The sequence below is a fragment of the Nyctereutes procyonoides genome, unplaced genomic scaffold, assembly GCF_905146905.1.
Source record: "Nyctereutes procyonoides isolate TBG_1078 unplaced genomic scaffold, NYPRO_anot_genome, whole genome shotgun sequence".
Classification (NCBI taxonomy): domain Eukaryota; kingdom Metazoa; phylum Chordata; class Mammalia; order Carnivora; family Canidae; genus Nyctereutes; species Nyctereutes procyonoides.
This window is the reverse complement of record NW_026575047.1, coordinates 30,922,885-30,945,490: the sequence shown is the minus strand read 5'-3', so window position 1 is coordinate 30,945,490 and position 22,606 is coordinate 30,922,885. Positions and strand designations below refer to the sequence as shown.

Below are 22,606 nucleotides of genomic sequence, written 5' to 3'. Positions count from 1 at the left end.
GTTACCAAGGAGTAAAGATAGCTTCAAAATCAAAGACAGAAGTAATATCTACATTGGGACGCCCAGGAGGCTGTGACTTGAGCGTCTAACCCTTGGTTTCGGCTCAGGTCATGGTCTAGGGGTCAAAGGTTCAAGCCCCATGTCAGGCTCCATGCTCAGTGGGGGGTCTGCTTGAGATTCTCTCTCCATCCTTACCTCCCCACCTCAATAAATAAAATCTTTTTAGAAAAGTAATACCTAGGGCACACTGGGTGGCTCAGCAGTTTAGTGCTGTTTTCAGCCCAGGGCCTGATCCTGGAGCCCTAGGATCAAGTCCCACGTCTGGCTCCCTGCATAGAGCCTGCTTCTCCCTCTACCTGTGTCTCTACCCTTCTGTCTCTCATGAATAAATAAAATCTTTAAAAAAAATAAGAAAAGTAATATCTACGTACTGCTTCTTAATTATCCAGAGTATGTCCTTCAACAAAACAAGGAGCGAACCCAGGTAGAGAGAGGGGGTCCAGAGTGCAGCGACCAATACAGAGGGAGAGCAGCAGAGGGAAGCTGTGCAGCAGCTGGGTGTGGGGCTCCCCAGACCAGCAGAGCCTGGGGCAGGATGGAGGACTCCAGGAGAAAAGTCCCCCAACGACAAGCACCGCCACAACAGGGATGCAGTGGGACGCACGCTGAGTGTAAGGCAGAGAGCCCTTTCATAGGTGGGTGACAGGGCTGAGAGGGAAAGCACTATGCATGAGTGTCCTGAGAGACCAAACCTGGAGTCAGAATGGTAAGCAGTGACCACAGGTGCCACCAAAACCTAGGATTACAGTGGGAAATGGAGGGGAAAGGGGCAGGGCAGCTTCTGTACCTCTGACAGAAACCAAAAGAGAATGTCTACAATATATACATGAGAACAGCAGCCTGAGCAGCAGAGAGCACCAGGGAGCACAGAAAGCTCAGGACGAGTGCCTCTGGGGGATGCCAAGAAGCAGGCAGGACAAGATCTGCTGCTTGATTTTTTCATCAGTGGGCTTGGCTCTCCACCCAGGGTTCTAGAAGGCAGACCATGGCCACAGTTAAGGGACAAGATGTAGGAGAAAATAAGTAGCATGGTGTGTGTGTGTGTATGTCCATGTCTGTCGATGGTTGTGGGTGTCTGTGGGTGTCTGTGTGTAGGTAGCATGTCTATGTGTCTGTTTGTCTGGGGGAGGCTGTGTGTGTGTCTGTGCCTGTGAGTGTGTGTGTCTGTGGGGGGTGGTGACTGTGTGCTTGTCCATCTATAAATGACTGTGCAAATAAGAAAAAAGATGGGGAAGGACAGACATCAGGGATCACCATGACTGCAGGGTTGGGGACAGCAAAGCCCCTGAATGGAAGAGGGAAGACAACCAGAAAGGACAAACTGCACTGGGAATGCTCTAATGCAACAGCTGTCTGCCTGGAGCACATGCACCCATGAACCGGGTGAACCTCAGAAAGGGGGGACCAACAATCATGGGTAAAGTTGGTCTACAGTAAAACTGTGCGTGCATGTGTCTAGAGTACACTTCTAAAGAGAGACTACAAGTTTTATCAGATGGTCAAGGGAGCTGGGGACCACCAACCCCCAAAAAGTAAAAACAAGTCATTTACCAACCTTGGACCTCAAGCAAGGCTTATCTTCTCTCTTGGGCCATGGAGGAAGGGAAAGGATGTGGCTGCTCCTCCACACGGGGAGGGAAGAAGCAGGCCTCCCAAAAATGGAGTCAGGAGCATGGTGGAGGGCTAAAGAGTGGGCTCCTAAGGCTCAGGTCCTAGTTCCCTGGACCATGGATGTCACTCGAGATAGGTAACAGGGACTTGGGAGTTGTGACTATGTTCAGGACCCCGTGATGGGAGAAAGCCCCCTCCCCCCCCCATCTGAGTGCAATCCCAGGTGTCCTTGCAGGAAGGAGGCAGAGGGAGCAGGGGAGCCAGGCCACGGTGGGTGGGAGCCCTGGGAAGCTGGAAGGGCTGGGGGGTGGGCTCCCTCCTGCTGAGGTACCACCTGGGTGTCAGCCCAGGGACACCCCCACTGCCTTCTGGCCTCCAGAACAGCAAGGGAATTCATTTCCATGGCTTCAGCCACTAAGTTTGCTGTCACTTGTTGCAGCAGCCACAAGTAAGTCTTTCAAGCGCTAATTAGGAAGTCTAATGTTTCCAGGAATTCCACCCAAGTCCAGGAAGGTGCAAGGTGTAAAAGGTATGAGGCAGGCCCTAGCTGCGCCCACCTGCCCATAGCCTGTGAAGCCCTGACACACTGCCTGCCCGGCACCCTGTTTTGCTTGGCTTTAGGCACAGGCACAGAGGGCGACAGAAGACAGTAGCAGCAGAGCCAACTCTGGGCCACCTGGAGGGATCTCCCATGGAAGCTAGCCAGCACTTCCATCCCCCGCGACCTCCCACAGCCTTGACCCACCCCCAACCTTGAAACCCACTCCCTCACAGCCTCACCCTAACCCAGAGCTCAGCCCAAGCCCCCTGTGCCCCCTCCGCCCCTCTCTGCCTGGCCACATCCCCCTCAGCCGACCCCATTCTGGAAAGAGGGAACAAGGCCTGTCCTTGACCCCAGGGCCACCAGCCCACAGCCACCTCCTCACTGCCACGCAGGCCCGGTCAGTGCCTCCACCCCGCCCCACGAAAGGGCCACTGCAGTCGCTCCACACATCCAGCCCCAGTCCATGGCCTTCCCTCCAGCCACCGTGGCCTCCCCTGCTCCACCCATCCCAGCGTTCCGGGGGGTGTCCCTTGTCGCCAGTCAGCCAAGCAGTGGGCCACCCGCCTGAGGAGTGTCCCTGCAGGCCCTCGAGCCATGGTCTCTGGTCCTCAAACCTACTGGGTGAGGTGGCATTTTTATGAAATTGCTCACGATGACAATTATGTCTCTAAAGTAATACCGTGGCCACATTCTCCTACTCCTCGCTGTCCCCAGCTGCATGTTCTAGACTCTAGGACCCCTCCCCACCATGCCTCGCCTGGCTGCACCCCTCCTCTCCGGACCACGCCCTCCGGCAGGGACCCCCTCCCACCACACACTTCAATCACAGACTCATGGACACATCCCTCAGAGCGCCCAGTGGCCCCCTGGCAGGCACCGTTCCTAAGCCACTCCACCATGAGCCACCGAGGCACGGAGCAGGTAGGGCATATCCCAGGTGAGTGGCTGGGCAGGTGCCAGGCAGGCGAGGCACACAAGGGACCTGTCTATACCCCATAACTCCGGGGCTGCTCTCCGCCTACACCCCAAAATTCTGGAGCACTCTGTCCACACTCCACAACTCTGGGCCGCTGCTGGCTACACCCACACTCCACAATTCTGGGGCTCATCTACACCCCACAACTCTGGGACCCTGTCTGCACCTCACAACTCTGAGCCACTGTCTACACAAGATGACTCTGTGCCACTCTGTCTATACCCCACAGCTCTGAGACTCAGTCTATACCCCACAATTCTAGGCCGCCCTGTCTACACCCCACAACTCTGGGCCACTCTGTTTACACCTCACAACTCTGGGCTGCCCTGTCTATACCCCATGACTTTGGGGCTCTATCTGCACCTCCCAACTCTGGGCTGCTGTCTGTACCCCACAACTCTGGGACTCAGTCTATAATACCCCACAACTCTGGGCTGCCCTGTCTACACCCCACAACTCTGGGCTGCTCTGTCTATACCCCCCAACTCTGAGCCACTGTCTACACAAGATGACTCTGGGCCACTCTGCACCCCACAACTCTGGGACTCAGTCTACACCCCACAACTCTGGGTTGCCCTGTCTACACCCCACAACTCTGGGCTGCCCTGTCTATACCCCATGACTCTGGGGCTCTGTCTGCACCTCCCAACTCTGGGCTGCTGTCTGCACCCCACAACTTTGGGCCGCGCTGTCTGCACCCCACAACTCTGGGCCGCCCTGTCTACACCCCACAACTCTGGGCCACTCTGTTTACACAAGTCTGGGCTGCCCTGTCTATACCCCATGACTCTGGGGCTCTGTCTGCACCTCCCAACTCTGGGGCTCAGTCTATACCCCACCACTCTGGGCCGCCCTGCCCGCACCCCACAACTCAGGACCCCGGAGCGGCAGCACAGGCTGGGCCGGGAAGCCGCACGGCGCGGCGCTGACGTTGCCGCAGTTAATCGCGGGAGCTGGGGGTCTCCGGAGACAGCTCTGCGCAAACAATGCGGCCGCCTGCCGGGGGCCGCCAGGAAACTCAAGACCCCGAGCCGACTCGGGCCCCGGGCGCCCCGGCTCCAACCCGGGTCCCGGGGGCGCGGCGGGCACCGTAGGCCCCGGCTCCCGGCCCCTCCGCCCCCCAACCCCGACCCGGGCCCTCGGGTCCCGCCGAGGAGCGGCCGGCCCCGCGGCGACCCCACAGCCCAGGCTCCCACGCCGCGTCCCCGCCGAGGGCCCGGGAACAAAAGGAGAGCGGCCGGCGGCCGGCGGGCGGCGGCCGGCGGGCGGCGGGCGGCCCGGGGGCGCGGGGGCGCGGGGGCGCGGGGGCGCGGGGGCCCAGACCGGCCCGACGCCGGCAGGACGCCCCCAGGCCCTCGCCGCGCTGGGCGGGGCCGGCGGCTGGGCCGCGGAGGGCGAGCGCGCGCCCACAGAAGAAAGAAACGGAGGCGGGGCGGCCCCGCGCCCCGCCCGCAACCTACCGGCCGCTCGCTCCGCCGCTCCGCCGGCCTCGCTCCGCTCAGCCCGCGCGCGCAACGGTCGCTCAGCCGCCGCCGCCGCCGCCGCCGCCGCCGCCGCCGCCGCCGCCCGGGAGGGGGCGGGGCCCTGGGGGCGGGGCCTCCGTGGGCGGGGCCTCGTGGTGGGCGGGGCCTCGGGGGCGTGGGCGGGGCTCGGGATCCCGCCGAAGTGCTCGGCCTGAGGGCGGGGCCTCGGGGCGGGGCCGAGCCGCCGGGGGCGGGGCCTACGAGGCCGAGGCACGGGGCTGCCAGGGGAAGAGGGCCGAAAGGGATGCAGGGCGGACCCTTGTCCGGGGGCCAGCGAGGCGGACGTGAAGGGGCGGGGCCTCCCCGACCGGCGACCGGACTTCCGCTGCCAGAGCTGGGGAGGTGGTGCGCGGCAGCCGCGGAGTCCTTGCAGATCGCCACCTCCGGTCCCCTCCTTTCTCCCAGCCCTGATGCTCTCCCGTCCTGGGGCTCCTCCTGCGCCCCCGCCCCGGTCCCTCCCGACACTCCCGCCCCTGGGGCTTCTCCCGGTCCCGGGTCCCCCCACCTCGGGTCCCCTCCGGTCTCCCCGACCCAGATTCCCCCCCAGCCCCGGTCCCATAAAAAGTGAGCTGACACTTCCTCCGCCCCGCGCAAGCCGCCCAGCATCAGGGATCCCAGACCCTCTGAAGACCTTGATGTGCACCTAGACCGCCTCCCACCCGGAAATTACTTTATCTTTAAGAGAGGAGAGCAATGAGAAGTGTGCTGTCCCCCTAGGAGGACTGTCATCCCCTAGTCCTCCCAACAGGTGCAAGAGCCAGGCAGGCATCACCCTGCTCCCTGTAGGTCCCCTCCCCTCCTGCCCAGGCGGGACAGAGAACCCTCCAGCGTTAGCTCTCTCCCTGCCTCCCATTGTCTTCCTCCTCAGCAATCACTATTTCTTGGAAATTACTTTCCCTGTAGTCACAGTGACCAGCTAGAGTACTTTGGGGCAACAGTCCCATGGGCATTTGCTATGTGATATAAGTGTGGAAAAAAATCAAGTGCAGGCCTCCTGACTAGTTGGGCCCTGTCTTGCAGTAGTTACATGGCCAGCTCCCAGACCTGGCTGGAGCCACTTGCACTGCCTGTTAACTCCTCATGACAAATGCACCAGCATTGCACTACCACCTACCCCCGCAAGGGAAAACCAGAAAACTCAGATGTTCTCTATTCCCTCCAGTGCTCCCAGGGTGATAGCAAGGGTGATTCTTCTAGGGTCTAACCCCTAATGCTGGGGTGTCAGGAGGTGGGCCCTTTGGGAGGTGATGAGGTCATAAGGGTAGAGCCTCCACGAGTGACATTAGTGCCTTCTAAAAGAGACCCCAGGGACACCTGGGTGGCTCAGCTGTTAAGCGTCTGCCTTTGGCTCAGGGCATGATCCTGGAGTCTTGGGATCGAGTCCCACATGGGGCTCCCTGTGTGGGGCCTGCTTCTCTCTCTGCCTCTGTCTCTGCCTCTCTCTGTGTGTCTCTCATGAATGAATGAATGAATGAATGAATGAATAAATAAATAAATAAGACCCCAGATAGCTGCCTTGTCCTTCCACCACGTCGATGAAGCAGGAAGCTCCCACCAGACACAGAACCTGCTGATGCCTTGACCTTGGACTTCCAGCCTCTAGAACTCAGTCATCAATGAGCCCCCTAGTCTGTAATATTTTTGTCAAAGCAACTCAGATGGCCTGAGACACACATCCAGGTCTGCCTCTGCTGTACAAAGGCCAGCGGCGGGAGAGCAGGTGAGCAGAATCCCTCCCAGTCGGGGCCACAGCCTCTTTCTAAGACTATCACGTGTCCCTCCTGCCTCCTGAGAGTCATGTCAGCTACCTGCTCTGGCCTGGGTCCGCTTTCATCCTCTTGTTTCCTTCCCCCAGTGCCGAGTCCCTGCTCCTTCCAGCTTGCCTTGGCCTCCTCCCTCCCTCCTCTGCTGCCCTCTTTCCCTATTAAATATGTCCCTGACCTCCTATCTGCCCTCCCGGTTTCACGCCCTGGGGACTCTCTGCAGCACCTCTCCTGTCCTCCTCCCCTTCTGAATGTATCACCTGTTTTCTTTAGCCTCAGAAATCCTCCTCTCCCTACTCCATGCTGCACCTCCCCCAGCAAGTTTTTCTCGTTGGCAACCCTTCCTCATCAGGTCTTGTATTATTTGTTCTGGTCCCAGGAGGAAATTTGAGAAGAGCCCAATAAAACCCCTGATTGGAAGGGAAACCAGAGAGGTGGTGCAGAGCCAGGAGGAGTAAGGGCAGGGAGGGGGGCAGGCACCTACTAGGGCTGAGGGAGTGTGGGCAGAACTCAGAGGGAAGGGAGAGGGAGAGCCGCCTAACAGCCCTGGGGCCAGGGGCACCGACAGCCCTGATGGCCCCAAACATGGGACAGCAGGGAAGTGAGCCCCCACCCTACCCTCCTCCCACCCTTTCCACTCCTGCCCAGTCCCACTGATGGAAACTTCTGGAGGCAGGGGCAGGCCAGCCTCCTGGCACCGGGAGCAGAGAAGTGGGATGGAGAGCTGCTCTGAGAGGGGGCACGGCAGATCTTTCCTTGCCTGCGGCTTGCTTCTCTGCATCTGCACAGCGTCCACGGGTATTGCCAGCTTGGGTGGGAAAGGAGGGACCCGTGTGTGGGGTGGCTGAGCCGGGGACTTCAGCGAGGCGGCACACCCAGGGGAAGAGAGGGTGCTGATCCAGCAGGGTGGGGCTGAGGGGCTGCTTCCACGCGAGGTACTCCCCCCTCCCCCCGAGTACGGAAAAGTTGTGCAAGACAGAAATGGGCCATGTGTCATGGTGAGAAAAGAGGTGGAAGGGGAAACTGAGTCCCGATGTGAGCAGATGTGCCTTATCAATGAAGTCAAGTTCCTTATGCATATCTGGTGGTTTACAAGGACGGGGCACACTCCTCACTCTGGCCCCTCTGGCCCTGGGGCTCCGCTCTGCACTGCCCTCACCCCTGGGGTCTGGTGCACCCCCTCCACGGCCACCCCTTCTGCTGTCACAGCCTCCGTGGTCGTGGCCTGGGACAGCTGTGCCTGCCCAGTGGCTGGGACACCCCAGCAGACACCCCCAGAATGATTTGGCCACAACTGGGCACCCTTAGTCCATGAAGCTGACACACAGTCCTCATCACAGGTATGCAGCCAGCTCTGCCTGCATGCCCGTGGTCTCCACTCTACTCTTTAAAAAAAAAAACATTTTATTTATTTATTCATAGAAGACACAGAGAGAGAGAGAGAAGCAGAGACACAGGCAGAGGCAGAAGCAGGCTCCATGCAGGGAGCCTGACGTGGGACTCGATCCGGGGTCTCCAGGATCACACCCCGGGCTGCAGGTGGCGCCAAACCGCTGTGCCACCGGGACTGCCCTCTCCACTCTACTCTTGTTGATAGTTCCCCACTGTCCCCTCATGTCCCCTCACTATCCCCTCATGTCCCCTCACTGTCCCCTCATGTCCCTTCACTGTCCCCCTCACTGTCCACTCACTGTCCCCTCACTGTCTCCTCACTGTCCCCCTCATGTCCCCTCACTGTCCCCCTCACTGTCCCCTCATGTCCCCTCACTGTCTCCTCACTCTCCCCTCATGTCTCTTCACTGTCTCCTCACTGTTCACTCACTGGAAGAGACACAGCGCCCAAGAAGCAGCAGTAGCGGATTTGGGAGGCCAGGTCAGTGGTGCAGGGCTGGGGAGGGGCCAGGTGGGGCCCCTGAAGCGAGAACCAAGGAGGCAGGCAGGACCAGAGGAGGACAAGGCCCACGTGGAAGCCAGAGGGGACGCCAGGGAGATGCATGTGGGGCTTCGGGCCCCAGCCCAGCCCAGCTCACACCTGCCCCCACCTGATCCACCCTGGCTCCAGGAACCCCCCTGAGGCCCTCTTAGACCTTCTGGGGGGCAAGCCACCTCTTCCCGGAATGTCCCCAGAACCCGCCAGTGGCACCTCCGTGTTGTAGAATTCAGTAGGGCCAGGGAACAGGGGAAATCAGTCACATGAAGCCTGAGGTTTTTACCCAGAACACATGAAATTAATTAAATAGAGCACATTGTTGCTAAATAGAACTCGTATTAATTAGGGGCATTGTTACCAAATAGACTATGCATTAATTGCATAGACCACATCGTTACCGAGGAGAACACACGCTAATGAAGCAGAGCGCATCGCCCCGCACGGAATGCACTTTATTTCCCCGGGGCCCCCAGAAGAAGGACTGCACAGGGCCACGGATGGCCGGGCACAGGAGGTCCCACAGGCGGGCCAGCCTCGGGCCAGGTCACCCAGCAGGAGACGGGGTCCCCCGCGTGGCGTGACCGCCGCCTCCTTGGGCACACCTGACTCAGAAACATCTCTTCCTATTTGGGGGAAATGTATCTTAGCAGAATCCTTCCTGTCACAGAAAATAAAAAGTAATGCAGAGAGCACTGCCTCAAGCAGGCAAAGGACAGCGTAAGACCGTTCTCATCGCTGGGCTCTGAGCCCCCCTGAGTGATTCTGCGATGACCTCTGTCTGCTGGCGCGTCACTGCTGCGGAGAAACTTTCTTGGCTACGCCCAGAGCAGAAAGCCTCCAAAGCTCACCTTCTGGAGGAGGAGTTTTAGATGAGAAGAAATGAGTGTCCTTTTTATAAAATGGTGGATCCCCCCTTCTGCTTCGCCGACGATGTGTGTGTGCTCAGCTGCCGCTAGCGGGGCCAGCCCTCGCCCAGCAAGACCCAGGTCAGGGCCACGTCCCGGAGGCAGGAGCTCCTGGTGGGGCGCGGAATTGTCTTTGGCCACGGCCAGTGATGTGGCTGCTGGCTGCCACCCACCTGCCCATTTCCAGGCATGCAGACTGAGGCCAGCCGCGGACTGCAGCTGGCCAGAGGGGCCACCCTGACTGAGGTGGGTTCCCCTGCGTCTGGGGCCCACGGAGCTCCGAGGCCAGGGCGGGTGGCCTAGCATGGGAGGGCAGGAGCCCGAGACGCTGGCCTGAGAGGGTCAGCTTCCCTCGGGGCCGCGGGGACCCACAGATTGGTGAGGACCTCTTCCCACACTTTCTACGGTGATAATGGGGACTGCACAGGGAACTCTGGGCACTACCCTTCTGAGCCGGCCTCGGGAAGTGGGGGTGACTTATCCCAAGAGCCAATGGTGAAACAAGCTCAGGAGTGGAGTGTCCCCAACACCTCCCCCCTGCCCCACCGCAGGACGCTGGTGGCAGGTGGCTGGCAGGGGGCCACGGGCTTCCACAGGCTACCATGCATATTTGCTGCGGAGGGCAGAGAAGGGCTTGGGAAGTCTTTTTTTTTTTTTTTTCTTTACTTATGATAGGCACACAGTGAGAGAGAGAGAGAGGCAGAGACACAGGCAGAGGGAGAAGCAGGCCCCATGCACCGGGAGCCCGATGTGGGATTCGATCCCGGGTCTCCAGGATCGCGCCCTGGGCCAAAGGCAGGCGCTAAACCGCTGCGCCACCCAGGGATCCCAAGGGCTTGGGAAGTCTTTGGGGTGAACACAGGACCTTTCCCTTTCAAGCGGACCCACCGTCTTGGTGCTGCTAGGCCTTGCTACATCCCTGGAACACCTAGCCCAGGTCCCCCGCCTCCACGCACTTCACAGATAAGCAGGACCCCTGCCCTTCACACCCACCCCCAGCCCAGTGGGCCACCTTCACGGGTGCCTGCGGTGACAGCCAGCGTGATGGCAGCAGTGCCAGGCTAGGGCCTGCAGGACCTTTCCCAGACTGGAACACACAGTCTGTGTCTGGGGAAGCTTCCATCCTCCTCCTGGGAGACTGGAGAATTCTCTAATGCCCGGTCCCGGGCCCCAAGTACTCCCAAGAGCAGACCTCCTACACTTTCTGCATCACCCACTTCAGATCCACGGTGAGAGGCGGGCTCCCAGTGGTCTCCCCCAAGCAGCAGGGTGGTGCTAGGTCCCGTACCCCAGGGGGGATGAAGCCTCGGGGGCAGGGGGCTGCTGTCCCCTTCATCTGGAATCCACCCCACTCACTGCCTGGCAGGGCTTCACCCAGGAGGCCCCGCTTCTCTGGGGTCTGGTCCCAAACTGAGTAAACTATCCAGTGGAATGTCTTCCAGACAAAAATTCCTATAAAACAACAAAACTGAAAAGCAAAGCTAAAGCTATGAGGTCTTTTTCCCAATTCTTTTTTAATGTGGTAAAATAGACTTAGAAAATTTACCATTTGGGGATCCCTGGGTGGCGCAGCAGTTTGGCGCCTGCCTTTGGCCCGGGACGCGATCCTGGAGACCCGGGATCGAATCCCACGTCGGGCTCCCGGTGCATGGGGCCTGCTTCTCCCTCTGCCTGTGTCTCTGCCTCTCTGTCTCTGTGTGACTATCATGAATAAATAAATTTTAAAAAATCTTAAAAAAAAAAGAAAGAAAATTTACCGTTTGAACTACCGTTAAGTGCCTAGTTCAGCAGCGTTAAGTACACTCACGATATACTGCCGACCCCCTCCACCCAAGAACTGCTTTCACCCTGCAAAATGGAGCCTCCGTCCCCCATAAACACTAACCCTCTGTCCCTGCCCACCTTGGCACCACCGTGTACTTCCTCTGTGCTTTGACAGCTGGATGCCTCCTGTACGTGGGGTCACCCAGCATTTGTCCCTTGGGGCCTGTCTTCTTTCACTCTGCACGATGCTCTCAGGGTTCATCCACATAGTAGCAGGTGTCAGAGGATCCTTCCTGTTAAAGGCTGAATAATACTCCATCACATGGATGGATCACATTTTGCTAATCCATCTGTCCCTCCATGGACACTGAGTTGCTTCCACATTTTAACTATTGTGAATAATGCTGCCACAAATTTGTGTGTACCAGTGTATATCTGGCCCCTGCTTTCAATTCTTTTGGGTACATGCCCGGAAGTGGAATGCTGGATCATAGGGTAGTTCTGTTTGATTTTTTGAGGACACTGGTTTCTGCAGCAGCTACACCAGTTTACATGCTCACCAGCAGTGCACAGGCTTCAGCTTCCCCTCATCTTCACCAGCACTTGGTATCTTCTAGGCTTTTTTGAAAGTAGTCATCCTACTGGGTATAAGGCAGCATATCATTGTGGGGGTTTTTTAAAAGATTTTTTTATTTATTCGTTTGAGACAGAGAAAGCACAAGCAAGAGTATGAGTGAGTGGGACGGGAGAGGAAGAGGGAGAAGTAAAGTCCCCTCTGAGCAGGGAGCCCGATGCAGGACTCCATCCCAGGACCCCAGGATCATGACCTGAGCAGAAGGCAGGTGCTTCACTGACTGAGCCTCCCAGTGCTCCATCATTGTGGTTTTGATTTGTATTTCCCTGGTTAGTGATGTTGAGCATGTTTTTGTGTATTTATTGACCATTTGTATATTTCTAAAGCTATGGTTTGCATATGGCCACACAATAGCAAAAAACCAAAACTATGTTTAGTTGCTTATGTCTAGAGACTGTTAATGGTCAACTGTGACTGGATGAGTAATAGCAGAAAGACACACACCATAACTGCTTACATGTTATTTCAGAAAACACCTTTTTTTGTGTTCACTTCAGCAAAATCTTTAATTATGTTGCTATAATCCAGATTTCCACATCATTTGTGCTGTATTTTCAATTTGGAGAAACTTATTCTGCTGAGGCAGAAGAAATGAGGGCCATCAATAAAATTCTTAGAGCAAATATTTATAGTGGGAAAAGAACCAAAGATTTTATGTATCGTGTTCAAACATTGTTGTGGGTTTGCATATGAAACATTATCACAGAAAACATGGCAAGCTAATTTCATCATAGAAATCACCATAACAGCAAGATTTTCACCATACCTGAAAGCAATAGCTAAATTCATGCAGTATTTCTAAAGTTCTTCTTTCCAATTTGTTGACACTGAGACATTATTTCAGAAATACCAAAATGTTTTTCAGTTTATTCTAATCTCTCTTCAACTGAGATCATGACTCCATTGAAACTGACAGTAACTCATCTCTGTGAATCATCTCCTTCATCTTTGTGCCAATGTTTTAATCTCCTTACATTTTCCAGAATACTATTTTTATTGCTTATTTCACAGGCAAGTATTGTTAAATTTTTTATGGATAAAAGCTATTTTCTATCCAATTAAAAAAAAAAAAAGGCAGGGATCCCTGGGTGGCCCAGCGGTTAAGTGCCTCCTTGGGCCCAGGGCGTGATTCTGGAGTCCCAGGATGGAATCCCAAGTCAGGCTTCCTGCATGGAGCCTGCTTCTCCCTCTGCCTGTGTCTCTGTCTCTGTCTCTGTCTCTCTGTGTGTGTGTGTCTCTCATGAAAAAATAAATAAAATCTTTAAAAAAAAAAGCTTGACTTTTTAAAAAATTACTCAACCTGTTTTATTTTTCCCTTTCTGCATGCTTGTCCTAATACTATCAATAGCAATAGATACACCAAATGATCACAACAGCACAGACATGAAATCAGTTTCGTTTTCCTCTGAAGACCATGCTTCTTCCTCATCTGAGGATATTCTGCTATTTTACTTAACTCTTCTGTGCAGCTGGAATCTTGGGTAAATTAGATCTAATTGTTTTAACAGCATCTAGTTGACATTCTTTTTGTGTTTCTGAGGGTGATTATAAGGTCAAATATGATATATGTCTCATCAAGAAGTTCCATCTTTGGGCAGATGCAGAAAATATCAAATAGAACCCTTGAGTTATTCCAAAGCACATCATCATTGTTGGCATCCTCAAAGCCATATATAACAAATTCAGACTCTGTGCCATAGTTGACACAAAGAAGGCTTCTGTGTTTCTGGCCAAAATTTTAGCTTGTTTACTTTTTCCTTTATGCATTGTGATAGCACCATTATTATAGTCTTTTGCTTACAGTTTTTAAAGTATTAAATGAAAGTAAAATTGTTTCACTTGATTTCTTAAAATTTAATGGAATCTTAAGTAAAATGATTTCCAACTTCCATGTTCAATGTCTCGTTTGTTTCCGATGCTCAGTAGAGGTCAGCCACTTCACCACTTGGTCTGGCCCAACATGCACAGACACAGAATAATCGTATGAACAGTATTGTAAAATGCTCCTCGGTTGCCATGTGAAACTGTAACAAATGTTCTGCTAATTTCTGAGAACCTCTGGAAACAATCACAAATAGAAATATGAAGAAAAGCAAGACAAATGGCACCATGGGCAAACTATTTTAGGATGAGAATCTATGGCATTCACTCCACCTGAGACGGAGGATTTAATAAATGTGCTGATTTGCCTTTTACATCAGCCTAAGCACTTTCAATGTGGAGCATAATGAATAAAAGAAAATTGGACGTCTTCTTCCACCTGGGGTGTGGATACAAGACTTTCACTTCCACGGTACAATAAAAAACCAGGAAAAAAATTATTATACTTTTCTACAGGGTTAGTAGGCCGGTATAGACATTTTAATGAACTGAATTCCTGAGAAAGATAAGCTTTTCATAGAGAACAGAATGTGGTGGCAAAGTCCGTGCCTGTAGCAGAAGTCTGGTTCTCATACTGGCAGAAGGAGGAGCAGAGATGAAGACAAACACAGTCTTAGATGATAAGTCAGCCCCAGCAACTAGATTTTCCCACCCAGACTCAAATTTCCCAAAGAAAGTGAGAAAATAGAGTGGAAAGCAAAGTGAAATCACTTAGTCCTCCACATTCGCACAGTGCTGAGACCCCAGGGTTCCAACAAGATTAAATCCAAAGTGAACTGAATATATCTGAAACTATAACTGTGCTCCTGAACCAAACTCTGACAAGATCAAAAAGGCTGCAATGTAATGGAGATAGAGGGTTGGGCTGAACACACATGAACTCAATCTCATTAAAGCTGTGTCCCAGCTCGAGTCAACTTGATTCTTGGAGGAATGTGAGTGATAAGACCCTCAACCTCTTAAAAAAAAAAAAAAAAAAAGGCAGGGGGGCAGCCCCGGTGGCTCAGCAGTTTAGCGCCGCCTTCAGCCCAGGGTGTGATCCTGGAGACCCCGGATTGAGTCCCACATCAGGCTCCCTGCATGGAGCCTGCTTCTCCCTCTGCCTGTGTCTCTGCCTCACTCTCTCTCTCTCTCTCCTCTGTGTGTCTCTCATGAATAAATAAATAAAAATCTTAAAAAAAAAAAAGACCCTCAACCCAACTGAGGAAATGGCTTGCATTTGGGGGAAATAAAATAAAAACAAAACATTACATAACAGTCTCCACTGTTCACTTACACACAATGTCTGGAATGGAACAAAAAGTTATAAGAATATGGGGGTGCCTGGGTCCTCAGTCAATTTAGCATCCAAATCTTGATTTTGGCCTGGGTTGTGAGATGAAGTCTGGCATTGGGCTCCATGCTCAGCGGGGAGCCTGCTTAAGATTCTCCCCCTTTTCTTCTTCCCCTCCCTCTGCTTGCACACACACTCTCAAATAAATAATCTTCAAAAAAATTATAAGACATGTGAAGCAGAAAATTTGACCCATGTCAAGAGAAAACACAATAAAAAATATAGATCCTAGATGTCCAGTAATTGAAATTAGCAGACACATAATATAAAAAATATACTATGAATATGTAGAAGAATTTGCAGATAAGGATAGAATGGATAAAGAATGGGGTATTTTGGAAGATAAATGGAAACTCCAAAATTGCAAAAAAAGTTCAAGAACTGAAAATTACAATATCACAATATCTGAAATATAAAGGTATTGGCTAGGCTTCTGGACACTGCAAAATAAACTTCCAGTGAACTTGAAGGCAGATCAGTATGAATATTCCAAACTAAATTACAGAAAAGAAAAGATTGAATAAAATAAAAAGAGTGGTTGTGACCTGTAGGATAACATCAAGTAATGTGACAAATGTGTAACTGGATTCCCAGAAAGGTAACATGGGGAAAATATATTTGAAGAAATAGTGGCCAAATTTTTCTCATATTTTTATTTTACTTTATTTATTTTATTCATTCATTCATTCATTCACTCATGAGAGACAGAGAGAGAGAGAGAGAGAGAGAGAGAGGGGCAAGGGCATAGGTAGAGGGAGAAGTAGGCTCCCTGCAGGGAGCCCGATGTGGACTCGATCCCAGGACCCTGGTATCACAACCTGAGCCAAAGACAGGCACTCAACCATTGACTCACTCAGCTGCCCCACTTTCTTTTGGATTAACTGATTTTAAATTTTAAAAATTTTATCTCCTCTTTTGGCTACAATACCCTTTTACTATTTTCCAGAGTTTATTCTGGGGATTCCAATATGTATTGTTTGCCTCAATATACTTTGAAATCACATTATACTATTCCATGCATAAGGTAAAGACCTTTCAACATATAATTCCATTTCCTTTCCAAATGGAAATTATAATTTACACATATTTGTAAAAATAAACCTAGAATACATTATTATTTTTGCTTAAGTGTTCAACTGTCTTGGGGTTCCTACATGGCACAGTCAGTTAAGTGTCCAACTCTTGGTTGCTGCTCAAATCATGATGTCAGGGTTGCGAGATTGAGCCCTGAATTGGGCTCCATTCTCAGCTGAGAATCTGCTGAAGACTTCTGTCCTTCCCCATTGCTCGATCTCACTCTCTCAAATAAATAAATCCTTTTAAAAATGTTTAACTGTCTTTAAAGAAATGAAGAAAATAGAAGAGTTTTCCATATTTACCATTTCTAGTGTTCTCATTATTTGTGTGGATCCAAGTTTCCATCTGGCATCATTTCTTTTTAGCCTAAACAACTTCTCTTAGCATTTCTTGCAGCATGCATACACTAGCAATGGATTCAACAAGCTTTTGTTAATCTGTAATTACTTTTATTTTGCTTTTCCTCTTCAAGTGTATTTTCATTGGATGTAGAATTCACAGTTGACAGTTTTTCTTCCCAGTGCTTTAAAGATGTTGTTCTTTTGTCTTTGGTTCTCTATTGTCTCTGATAAAAACTCAGCAATTTTTATTATTGCACTAACGTATGTAATGTATCCTTTTCCCTCTATCAATTATTATATTAAATATAAATGGGCTAAACACTCAAATTAAAATGCAGAACATGTGAGGATGGATTTTTAAAAACCCTATTATATTCTGTATAACAAAGACACACTTTAAATATTTAAAAAATTATATTGAAAGTAAAAGGATAGAAAAAGAAATACCATGGAAAAAAATAACCTTAAGAAAGCTGGAGTGGCTGTATCTTCAAATATTTGAAGCAAAAATTGTGAGAACTGAAAGGAAACAAATAATAATAGACAAAAGCACACTTATAGTTGAATATTTTAACATTTTATATCATAAGTTGATGAGAAAATCAGACAAAACAATTAATAAGGACATAAAATATTTGAACATCATCAAACAATCTGACCTAATTAACACAAATAGAAGACTACATCCATCAGCTACAAAATACAGATTCTTTTCAATTGTACATGGAACATTTACCAAGAGAGAACATATGCTGGGCCATGAAATAAATCTTACTAATTTTAAAGAATTGATGTCATACAGTATATGTTTTCTATCAAAAACAGAAATTAATAATGATATCTAGAAAAGCACTCAATTTTAGACAAGTGTGCTTCTAAATAATTACAGGTCAAATCATAAGGGGAATTAGAAAAATATTTTTAATTGAATAGTAATAAAAACACAATATATCAAAATTTGTGGTATGTAAATAAAGTCTTATGGAGATAAATTTGTAATTTTAAATGCTTATGTTATTGAAGATGGTTTAAAATGAATGGTTCAAGCCTCCATATTAAGAAGCCAGCAAATGCAGAGCAAATTAAACTAAAGAAAATAGAAGGAAGAAAATAATAAGAGTGGAAATTAATGAAATAGAGAACAGGCAAACCACAGTAGAAAAACAGAGATAAATGTTTTTTTTTTTTTAATTAAAATTTACCAATTCTTAGTAAGACTAATGGAAAGGAAGACACACATATGACCAATATCAGGAATATCATTACAAGCCTACAGATACTTATTTTTTTTAAGATTTTTAATTTATTTTATTTATTCAGAGAGAGAGGCACAGGCAGAGGGAGAAGCGGGCTCCATGCAGGAAGCCTGACATGGGACTCGATCCTGGGTCTCCAGGATCACACCCCGGGCTGCAGGCGGCGCTAAGCCGCTGGGCCACTGGGGCTGCCCACCTACAGATATTTAAAGGACATTAAGAAAATAGTATGAACAACTTTGTGACAACAGATATGACAACATATAAAATGGAAAAATTTCTTTAAAACCACAACAAAATTACACAAGAGGAAATAGAGAGTTGAGCCCTATATTGGTTAAAGAAATTGAATAATTAAGCACCTTTAAGGAGAAATGTGCTAATGTCTACAACTTACTTAGGGATGTATCAGAAAATAAGACTAATGGATACGTAGGTGGGTATCTGATTAGGAAAGCATAATAACATTTTAATGTAGGAAATGGAATGACTGTCATTATCAAGTCTGTCTTTTTTTGAGTTGTTTAAAATTTTAATAATAAAATTTTAGATAAAAAAGCCAATATTTTCTATAAAGAAACTTACCCATAAGTAACCTGCCAGGACTATATGGTGTTGGAGTGAGTAAAACCATTTAAGAAGGAAATACAGGGTTGCCTGGATAGCTCAGTAGTTGAGTATATGCCTTCAGTTCTGGGATTGAGCCCCACATTGGGCTCCCTACTCTGCAGGGAGTCTGCTTCTCCCTCTCCCTCTTGCTCAGCTCTTCCTTGCTATCTCTCTCTCAAATAAATAAATGAAATATTTTTTAAAAAGAAAAATACCATTCTCACATAATTTTTCAGAAAATAGAGAAAGATTGAATACTTTAGTACTCATTTAACGAGACCTACATAACTCTGATACCAAAACCTGACAAGGACATCATGAGAAAAAGAAATTATAAACCCATGTCCTCATTAACATAAGCCCAACAATCCTCAGCAAAATATTACTCAATTGAAAAACACCATGAACAAGTATGCTTTATCCCAGGAATGCAAGGTTAATTTAACATTTAAAAAACAATCCTTGGGGCACCTGGGTGGCTCAGTCAGCTAAGCACCTGGCTCTTCATTTTGGCTCAGGTCATGGTCTCAGGGTCATGAGATCAAGCCTCACCTCAGACTTCATGCTCAGTGCAGAGTCTGCTTGAGATTTTCTTCCTCTCCTTCTGTCCCTCCACCCATTCTCTCTCTATTCTCCTCTCCAATAAATAAATAAAATCTAAAAAATAAAAAGCAATCCTTTCCTTGTTATTCATAACATCAACAAAATAAAGGAGAAAAATCTTGTGGTTATCACAGCAAATGCCAAGAAAGCATTTGTCAAAATTCAACACTCGTTTATGATAAAAAAATTGTAAACCAACAAACTGAAAATAGGAACTTCTTCAATTTGATAAATGCATCTGTGAAAAACCTACAGTTAACATTATACTCAATGGTGAAAAACTGAATGTTTTCCCCTAAGATCAAGAATGTGGCAATGATGGGGCTCTTCTAGCTTCTTTTAACATGGTACTGGAGGTCCTAGCCAGAGGAATAAAGCTTGAAAAAGAAATACAAAGCATACAAATCGGAGAACAAAAAGTAATATGCATTTATTCACAGAAAACATGATTGTGAACCTAGAAAGGCCTAAGGAATTTATTTAAGAAGCTATCAGACTAATAAGTGAGTCTTGAGGGTTGTAGGCTACAGATACAAAAACCAATTGTGTATCTATATACCACCAATAAACAAATGGAAAAATAACATACTGGGGAATAAATTTAATAAAGGAGGTACTAGACTTTGCCAAAGGATATATACCATGTTCATAAATTGCAAGACTGAATATTAATTGGTAACATTCAATTCTCTTCAACTTGATCTACAGATTCAATGTCATCTCAATAAAAATTTCAGCAGGTGTTTGGGGGGGGTGGGAATTGACAAGCTGATATAAAACTATTTTTTTTAAGATTTTATTTATTTATTCATGAGAGAGATAGAAGGAGAGAGAGGCAGAGACACAAGCAGAGGGAGAAGCAGGCTCCATGCAGGGAGCCTGACATGGGACTCAATCCCGGGTCTCCAGGATCATGCCCTGGGTTGAAGGCAGCACTAAACCTCTAAGCCACTGGGGCTCCCCTGATTTAGAACTTATATGCAAAAGTAAGAGATCTGGGATAACCAAAGCAATTTTGGAAAATAATAACAAAGTTGGAAGATTGTACTTTCTGATCTCGAGACTTTCTATAAAGAAAAGGAGTCTACAGTCATGAAGACAATGTAGACATATGGGCCAGTGGAACCATGTCTAGAAATAGACCCACTCTGTTCAGTGAACTGATTTTTTTAAAAAGATTTTTATAATTTATTTATTTGACAGAGAATGAGAGCACAGCAGGGGGAGGGGCAGAGGGAGAAGCAGACCCCGCACTAAGCAGGGAGCCTGCCTTGGGGCTTGATCCAGGACCCTGATATCATGACCTGAAACTAAGGCAGAGGCTTTACCAACTGAGCCACTCAGGTGTCCCCAGTGAACTGATTTTTGACAATGACCCCAGAGAAATTCAGTGAGGGAAAGGGAAGACTTGCAACAAATGGTGCTGGAATAACTGGCTGATAATGGGGGAAATGATGAACTTTCATTACTAACTCACACAATGCACAACAATTAAGTTGGGACAGACAGAAGGCCCAAACACAACCACAGCTCAAGAACACGGTGTGGAACATACCTACCTTCCTGACCTTGGTCAGGATTTCTCAGCATACAGGAAGCTCTAGCTACAAGAGAAAATTGAACTAGATAATTTTGATTTTGATCAAAAGCAAAATCTCTGCCCACCAAAAGACACCATTAGTGTCCATTTTTCACTGTGGTGGCATCACAAGGTTTGGACAGACTCACCACCCCGTCCACTGCAAACCAGACAAAATGTGTGAGAGGGCTGTTTTCAGACATGAGACTGTGCCTGAGATGAGACAGGAGAGCAGTGAGCCTTGTGAGCCCCTGGCTTTTTGCCCGCAGCCAGCGTGCCCCAGGGTGTGGTGGGGACACCCCAGACTTGTAACCCCGCTCAGAGAAGGCTTCTGTGGGCACAAGCTGTGGGAGCCAGGAGCCAGGAGCCAGGGGTGGGAGGGCTCCAGCCCTGGGGAGAAAGAGCTCAGACACAAGCAGGGAGGCTGAGACAGTGTGGACATGGGGCCAGGTTACATCTCCAGGGAAATGTGCTGGACTTGAGGTTCAAAGCCAGGGATTCAGGCCCTGCTCCATGGGACTGAGGGTCCCATGGCCTGTGAATCTCCCCCCCACCTTTGGGTACCACAGAATGCTCAGCTGGGGCCTGTCCCCCTGCCCACACCCCCACTTCTCCCAGAGGCCAGTGAGGCGTGGGGCTCCTGGATCCGGGCTGGATGCAGGACTGCTATTCTTGGCTGTAACCTAAGCCAGCTGCCCATTAAAATTCCATGAGTTTCGAAGGCTTGAGCTGCAGTTGATATTTCTAATTATTGTGAAATTAAAATTGTCCTCGTACTTTAAGGATAATTGCCGGCCATGCCAGCTGGCACCCCAGGGAGCCACGCTGTTCCCATGCAGAGCTTTGGAAAGTCTCTGGAAAGTTCTCTGAACAGGAAAAGACAAAGGCTGTGGTGAAAACGAGGGAGGTTGGGGGGGTGGGGTCAGGCATGTAGTTGGAATCTGAATTTCAGGGTTCACAGTCTCTTGTGACCAGGGTCCCGCAGCGGGTGGGCTGCTCCCAGGCCTGCAGCCAGCCTGAGCCCTGGCACCCAGAGGAAGGAGGGGCTAGACCTGGCATTAACTGGCACCCCCTATCCCTGGGGTTAGGGAGTACCAGTAGGTGTAACAATGCAGGGTGCTCTGGCGCTGGCAGACCCTTTTGGGGTAACGTGCTCCAGATTGCTTTGTGGCAGTGACGTGAGGTGGCAGCTGGAACAGGAGGGCCTGTCTGGCCCACCCCTCACACTGCTCCCCTGGACAGATGCAACCAGCACCACGCTCTGCCCTCCCCTGGAACAAGGCCTCAGGGGTGCTGGTGGCTGACCATGGTCTCTGCCCCCAGCCCCCGCTCCAGAAGGACAGGTCCGGGCAGGGCAGGCTGGCTGTGGGACCCCCCCACAGCAGGGGCAGAGCTAGCCTGGAGCCCCAGGTCCCTCGGCTCCTCCAGGGTTCTCCCCTGCACCCAGTGCCCCTCCTGCCTCCCTTCTGATTCAGGGACCGTGTACACATGGAGTGGGGGGCATCAGTCATCGGGTGCTGTGCACCCTCGGCTCCTCTTCCCCTGTTGGGTCCTGACCTCTCCCAAACACCCCTCAGAGCCACCCTAGAGGTACAGGGAGGGCCTGGGGCCTCAGGCTCATGCTTGCTGCCTCCCACCATACCCCATCACTGCTGCCCTGCAGGCAGGCGAGCAGGCCCTTGGGTACCTAACCATGCCCAGTGCAGCTTTGAGAAATAACATGGGGCGAGTCATAGCCCTGGACGTGCCTTAGAATGCAGCCTGTAATTCTGGGGACAGCCCCGCAGAAGGAGGAGCCCGGGCCGTCTTCCCCAAACACACCCCACCCCAGCCCGCGAGAGACCAGTGGCTGGAGACTGAGACCCCTGAGCCAGGCCAGAGATCCGATTGGTCCGGCCAGTGTAGCAAAGCCTCCAGAAAACCCCAGACAGGGCGTCCGAGAGCTTCTGGGTTGATGACCCAGGGCAGAGGTGCAGATGGGATGCGGGAGGGTGACAGGCCAGAGAGCCTCTCCCCCATCTGGCTGTTCCGAGTGACATCCTTTGATTCAGTGCACAGCATGTTTGCCCAGGCTCCATGAGTCGCTCTAGCAAACGGTCAAACCCGAGGTGGGCTGTGGGACCCTTGGATCCAAGGACCTGCGGCCAGAAGCACAGGGGACTGTGGAGTCTGGGTGGAGGGGCAGTCTTGTGGGACTGAGCCCTTCCCTGAGGGGTC

The 22,606-nt window shown here is 50.4% G+C and overlaps 1 protein-coding gene across 4 annotated transcripts in view; it reads right to left on the bottom strand.

The window, feature by feature from the left end:
• Nucleotides 1-4,730, bottom strand: part of RGS12 (regulator of G protein signaling 12) — a 118,688-nt gene extending 113,958 nt beyond the window's left edge. For all 4 annotated transcript variants that reach the window (XM_055326863.1, XM_055326865.1, XM_055326866.1 and 1 more), the window contains exon 1: nucleotides 4,652-4,730. The gene's annotated coding sequence lies outside the window, so the exon portion shown is untranslated. The remainder of the gene's footprint in view (nucleotides 1-4,651) is intronic.
• Between the last annotated feature and the right edge of the window lie 17,876 nt (nucleotides 4,731-22,606).